The sequence below is a fragment of the Pyxicephalus adspersus genome, chromosome 3 (genome assembly GCF_032062135.1).
Source record: "Pyxicephalus adspersus chromosome 3, UCB_Pads_2.0, whole genome shotgun sequence".
Taxonomy (NCBI): domain Eukaryota; kingdom Metazoa; phylum Chordata; class Amphibia; order Anura; family Pyxicephalidae; genus Pyxicephalus; species Pyxicephalus adspersus.
In genome coordinates, this window is record NC_092860.1 from 72,069,222 (window position 1) to 72,076,276 (window position 7,055).

The window sequence follows — 7,055 nt, forward strand, 5'->3', positions numbered from 1 at the left end:
TAGATCACTAATGCTTGGTGAGAATTTTATACAATTCATACTATTGTGAGATGACATATTTATGAAGTGCTTACTAGTATATATACAGCTTGATCTCAATTAGTTTGCAGTTACCGGTCTTGGAAGATCTGGTGAGAAAAAATCACCCACGGTCCTTAGGCCCTTTTCTGCCCAGACTCGGTAACAACTATGGTCCAAACCTTGGACTGGGGGTTGCCTTGAATGGGCAAATATTTAGACAAAGAACATGGCAACTCCATTTTACGTCTGAGTTCCTTCCAAGTAAGTATTGTATCCCTTACCAGTATATTGCATTTAAGGTGTTGTGGAAGTTGTGAAATTTTATTATGTAAAAGTGCTACTAAGTGCCAAGGATGGACCAATGCTTTTTCCAATTCTGTGTTGGAGTAATAGGAGGTATCCTTGATCCAATCCATGATATGGTGACTAGTGCAGGCTAGATTATAAAGCCTGATGTTTGGGAAATTAACACCCCCTTCCAACACTGGGAGTTGTAATTTAGTGAACTTTATCCGAGACCTCTTTCCCAGCCATAAAAATCTGGAAAGGTAATCATTTAGAGCTTTTATGTCAGCATGCTTCAATAGAAGTGGTATGGTTTGTAGCGGATACAATAAACGTGGAAAAGATACCATCTTGACAAGGTGGCATCGCCCCATGAATGACAATGGCAGCCTTTCCCACATTCTTAGTTCGTTTTGTATTTTTTGAAATATTGGCGGGTAGTTAAGTTTATATAGAGACGTGGGGGACCTGCCTATATGTATCCCCAAATATTTAATATTGTCTTTGACAACCGTTAAAGGTGAGGTCGATATCCACCGCCTGTCCCTAATATTAGTCAGGGGAAGTATCTCACTCTTTGAGAAATTGAATTTCAAGCCTGCTACTTCTCCAAAGAGGGTTAATATATGTTGAATAGTATTTATGTCTGCTGTGGGGTTGGAAGTGAACAGTAAAATATCATCTGCAAAAAATGCAGCCCTTATTTCTGTATCATGCATTATTATTCCATGAAGGGAGGTTGTGTTTTCAATATAACGTAACAGGGGTTCAATTGCCAAATTAAACAATAGTGGCGAGAGAGGGCAGCCTTGCCTTGTGCCTCGACCCAATGGTATGGTATGGGACAGGAAGCCCGGTGTACTTATCTGAGCTTGGGGAGCAGAATACATGGCTTCTAACAAATCATAGAAAGGTCCTCTTATACCAATTCTATTACGCACTTTGAACAACCATGGGATGTGCACATTATCAAATGCTTTTTCAGCATCAATACTTATTATAGCCAGGTCTAACTGAGGGTGACATTTAGCATATTCCAGAACTGAAAGCACCCTACGTATGTTGGTAACTGCTGATCTCCCTTTGACAAATCCTACCTGCGTAGGTGAAATAATACTCGGTAGGTAACGCGCCAGTCTGTCAGCCAAGATTTTGGAAAGTAGTTTAGCATCCAGGTTTATTAGTGAAATTGGTCAATAGGACACTGGCTGTTGGGAATCTTTGCCAGGGTTTGGCAGAACTTTAATATAAGCCTCTTTGCCTGAGGGGAGGTATGTTCCTGAGTGCCACATTGTTTTATAGACATTGCCTAAATCCTCTGCAATATCTTCCTGAAGTATTTTATAGTATTCCGCTGTCAGCCCATCAGGACCAGGGGCCATACCATTTACTAGAGAGGAGATGGCTCCTTGCAATTCCTTTTCTGTAATGTCAGTGTTAAGGGACTCTACCTGCTCGTCAGTTAGAGCGGGTACCTGCACTCCATCGAAACAAGCAGTTTCTGCACTAGGTTGTATCTCCTGATTCTTGTAGAGATCCCTATAAAACATTTCCAGAATCTTATTGATTCCTTTGGGATCGTTCTCAAGGTTCCCCATTCCATTATACATAGCTGGAATATAGGTTTGACTACAGTTGGGGCGAGTGAGCTTTGCTAGTAGTTTCCCTGCCTTATTGCCAAATTTATGAAGGCGCAGATCCATAGAAGTGGTATGGTTTGAAACAATTTTTGTTTTTCTGCCCAGGTATCAAATACAGCTTTGGCTGTCAGCCAAGATTGCTTATGGACGGGAGATGGGTCGGCTAGGAAAGCATTTCGCGCATTGCGTAAAGCTTGTAAGGCTTCTATATAGGCTGCCCTGGTTTTCTTTTTTTTAGAGGCCACGTATGAAATAATCCTGCCTCTCATGTATGCCTTCCCCGCTTCCCAGAACAAAATAGGATTATCTTTATGAACCGAGTTTGTGTCCGTGTAGGTATGCCACGCAGATTTCAATTCCGCCTCAAAGGCCGAATCCCCGTCCAGATAGGAGGGAAATTTCCACAAACAGGAGTCTCCCTTAGGTTGGACCTCCCTTAAAGTCATTGCAATAGGGGCATGGTCTAACAGAGCAATGGTTAAAATTTCTGGTTTATCTACTAACGTTAGAAGGGACTCTGAGCAGAATAAGTAATGAATTCTGGACTGGGAAGCGTGGACATGGGAGTAAAACGTGTATTGTTTTTCTGTAGGAAAGCAGTATCTCCAGTAATCATGTAAGCGAGCAGAGTGCGCAAAAGCAGACAGTAGAGAAGTTGGTTGAAAAGGGGGTGTGCCCAGTGGTTTGCCCCAGAGTTCTATCTTCATTCACATACATAACAGTGTTGAAATTCCCCCCCAACAACTTTATGAACTATGGGTTCTCGGAGAAGCCAATTAGTAATTTCCTGAAAAAACAGATTAGTAGGGGAATTTGGAGCATAAATATTATATAAAGCTATTTCAGTACCGGGAAATTTTAAATTAATTTGGACTATTCTGCCTGCTGTGTCAATTTCTGTGTGAACTACCTCACAACGTAGGTTTCTATGTAGTAAAATCAGTACTCCTGCTTTTTTTCCCACTGCTGGAGAGCCTATCACTCTACCAACCCACAGCTTTTTCATTCTATCAAACTCTGTGGATGTTAAATGTGTTTCTTGTAAGAAAGCTATGTCCGCCCCCAGCCGTTTTAAATGTCTCAGGACAGACATCCTTTTATTTGGGGACCTAAGGCCCTTAACATTCCACGAGAATAATCGAACCATGGCATTATTAAATACATGAACAGCATGAACCAGACATCAACCAATTGCACAGAGTGTGAAAACTTCTCAACCATATCGGCTAAGTGGATCCCAAAGAGTAGCAAGGGTCTGGCATAAATGCTGTCCCCCGAAAATTGCTGAGTATAGCCTCCAGGAGTGGCTTGGACTATCAGTCGGTAAAACTGTACATAGGTGACCAGCTATCAAATTGCCGGAACAGAAAAAAAAAAAAAAATACCAACAAAACAAGGCTTTGGGGTGATAAAAAAAAACAAAAAACAAAAAACAAAGCTGTCCTTTTAGTGGACTTCCTTTTTTCCTCATGGTTGTCACCAAAAACCAATTGCATTGTAGGTGGATCCACACCTATTGAGTAGAAAAATGCTGTACATATAATACTTCACGCCTTAAGAGTAGTAAGAATAATGATTTCTCCTGCACTGGAAAAAAAGTCATCTGGACTTTGCCTTTTTTTTGTCTTCTTTAGTTGCCTTGCGTTGGGTACGTGGCGTCTTTGCTGTGCGGTCCATCTTGCGCACCGAATCAGTGGACGTGGTTGAGTGCGGTGACCCCGGCGATAATTCCAGGCTCTGTGATGCCTCAATTTCGTCTTGCGTTTGATTTGTAGCATACAGCGAATTCCCAAGGAAATTTTCTGCCTCCTTGTGGTCTGTAAATATATGGTGTGTGCCTTGATAATTTACTATATGCAGTGTGGCGGGATAAGCCAGGCGAAACCGTATTTGTCGCCGATGCAGATCTGAGCATATTTTTTTAAACAGCTTTCTCTTGCAGGACACTTCTGCCGAATAATCCGCAAAGATCAATAGATTTGTGCCGTCCATGGGGCAATATTCTTCGAGATCTGTAAGACTGTAAAATAGCCAGTCTATCTGCATAATCGCGATATCGTGCGATAATGGGCCTAGGGAATTCGCTGTCTTTTTTTTGTTGGCCTAGACGATAGATCCGTTCTACTAAGCACGTTTTATTCATTCCCAGTTGTGTTGGAATAGTGGTGGAACATAGTTCTATGAGATGCTCTGTAGAATAAGTTTCTGGGACCCCCACAATATGCACATTATTCCTCCGATTATTGTTTTCTAGATCATCAATTTTTCCTGACAAACTAGCTATCTGCTGGCTCATCACTACAATTGTACCCCTTGCTTGCAATAAATCATGTTCCACAGAGGGGATCCTGTTCTCAGCATCATGTAAACGCTGGGAATGCTCCCTTATATCTTGCCTAATTGATTGTATCCCCTTGCTTATATTATTATCTACAACCTCTTGCATGGTGGGCTTAAGCAATACAGCAACTGCATTTGCAATCAGCGTGTGATCAGAAGCAGGAGAACTCACAAAGGCCAAATTTATCAATGAAAATCCTAGATCGCTTGGTTGCGCGTTATTTCGCGCCGTTATATCGAGCCGGTTTACCGCGTGTTGGAGTCATATGCGCTTATTTATTAGCATTCACTGCCAAGCCGGATGCCTGCCTTCATAACAATGGGCAATAGGGGTCCCGAATCATAGCAAGATCGTGAGATCATAGCAATTAAGGCGATTAGATTTCAGCTGCGAGATTAAGGAGGATCTTTTAAGCTGTCAATCGTGAGATCATAGCAATTAAGGCGATTAGATTTCAGCTGCGAGATTAAGGAGGATCTTTTGATGTCAATCGTGATATCTACAGTTATTTAGAATCTTTAATGCTTCTTCCTTTGAGTAGATGATACATTTTTTATACTTTTTGGATTGCTTTGCAACACTGCAAACCTGTATATATACTAGTAAAAACTTCATAATATGTCATCTCACAATAGTATGAATTGTATAAAATTCTCACCAAGCATTAGTGATCTAATTAAAATATCATTATAGTAGTTTGGCTGACAGAAATTAAATCATTGAAAAAAGGATTATTGTCAAATGTGGTTTAAAAAAACATTTAGTGATTTCACTTGTGTATATATGGGGGGGGGGGGGGGGTCATCAAGTGCTTGGATGTTATGCATTGATGTGACTTTGTAATCCTCATTATTGTCAGTCTCATCTGTTGCTGCAATGTTTTTGTGCTTGCTTTTTAATGTCAGTTTGGGTTGTATATCAATTGTTCATCAATGTGTCATTTTTTCTACAAGGATTGAGTACAAATGTCTGCATGGTTTCTGCATGGTTTTCCACAGCAAACTCCTACTTAACCCCAGCATTGCCATTGTCACATATTGGTATTTGAATGTATTATGTACATATCAATCATATCATGATTTTATTTCTCTCTTTTTTTTGTTTGTTTTCTTTATAGTCTCACATTTGCACTCATGTTGGTTTGCCCCCACACAACTCCCGTGTTCATTTGTAGTTGTGTTATCGGTTTGTTGTCATTGTGCTGCCTGATCTTAGCACTATTGTATACAAACACACTTCCACTTTCAGTCCAAACTGGTTGACAATTAGTTGTTTAGTTGATAGTGTGTGCTTTATTTATGTGTTTACATGATTCTAATCGTATTAGTTGTTTTGTATACAAAAATGCCAGGGACAATTTAACTTGGTGCCAAACATATTTTATTGCTGTGCTCAAACCAAAGACCAGAATGTCAGAAGGCGTTTATGTCTGTCCCGCACGGTCATCCATGACCTGTACATCTTGCCGGAAGGGAAAATTGCAGCAAAAACAAAGAGAAGCTAGGCTATGCCAAGAATGATGAGGCTCCTGGACTCTCTCTATATTTTAGGAAGGGTGTCCTTTCAAACCACGTTGCCCTAAATTTGGGCACTGAGCCAGTATACAGTTTCCTGGGTATTTATGAAGGTTTCAATGCCATTTTAGACCTTGGCCCACTATATAGTCACTTCCTCACATCAGCTTGGGAGTGGAGGAACATACAGGTGGAAGCAATATCATACACGAATGTACGGTAGTCTGTGATGTGACATTCCAGAGGCTTGGCAGCACAGCAGAGGGATGTTATCGCCCTGTAAACAAATAGATTACATTATTAGTATGTGTTAATCATGCTTTTGTTGTAACTACATGCAGCTGGATTGTATTTTTCATTCTTTTCTGGCTGCAAAAGCAATGCTTGCCCAAATCTAAACTAAATTGCACTCTGCCCTAGTTTGGATTAGTTTTTTTGGATAGTTTTTTTTTCAAAAGTGTCACATAAAGGTCCAGCTCTTACACAAATATGTCTGCTATTTCATTTCCAAAATGATTAATGTGTGCTTTCTATGTCTTACACCCCTAGGTTGGTTTCTAACCCAAACATGATGTGCTGAAATATGTAATACATGCATTGTAAACAAATGTAAATACTCATGTGTAAAGACATTAGCGATCAGTTCAGCTCTGACTCGACGTCCCTCTGCTGTGCTTTGGGAGCCAGAGGCAGGATGTTGGTGCACCTCTGGCTCGAGTTCCTCTGGAATGTCCCAGGAATCCCCATGGTGCAGGCACAGGTTGTGCAGGACGCAGCATGCCATGATGACTCGGGCAGCTTTCCACGGTGCGTACAGGAGATCACCACCGGGCCGCGCCAAGCACAGAAACCGTGCTTTTAGCAGCCCGATGGTTTGCTCCACAATCCCCTGGCTTTTTTGCAGAGCCTTGTTGTAATTATGCTCTGCTTCAGACCGGGGGTGACGCACAGGTGTCATAAAGCCATGGAAGCTGCCCGTATCCTTTGTCAGCTGCAAAATGACAAACATAATACATGTTAGTTCTTGTTATAGTAAGTGTTCTGTGAATGCAGTGTAACACTAGAGTTTTTTTTACAAAGGTTGCTAAGGGTTGTTAGCACAAAATATGACATATTTACAATATAGGTCATAGCCTGACATTCTGACAATGCAAAGGGACATAGCAACATAATAGGTGTCTTTAGGATTTGACTACTCTTAGTTGTATTACAGTAACAACATTATACATTACCTATTAACCAGCCCTCAGGCAT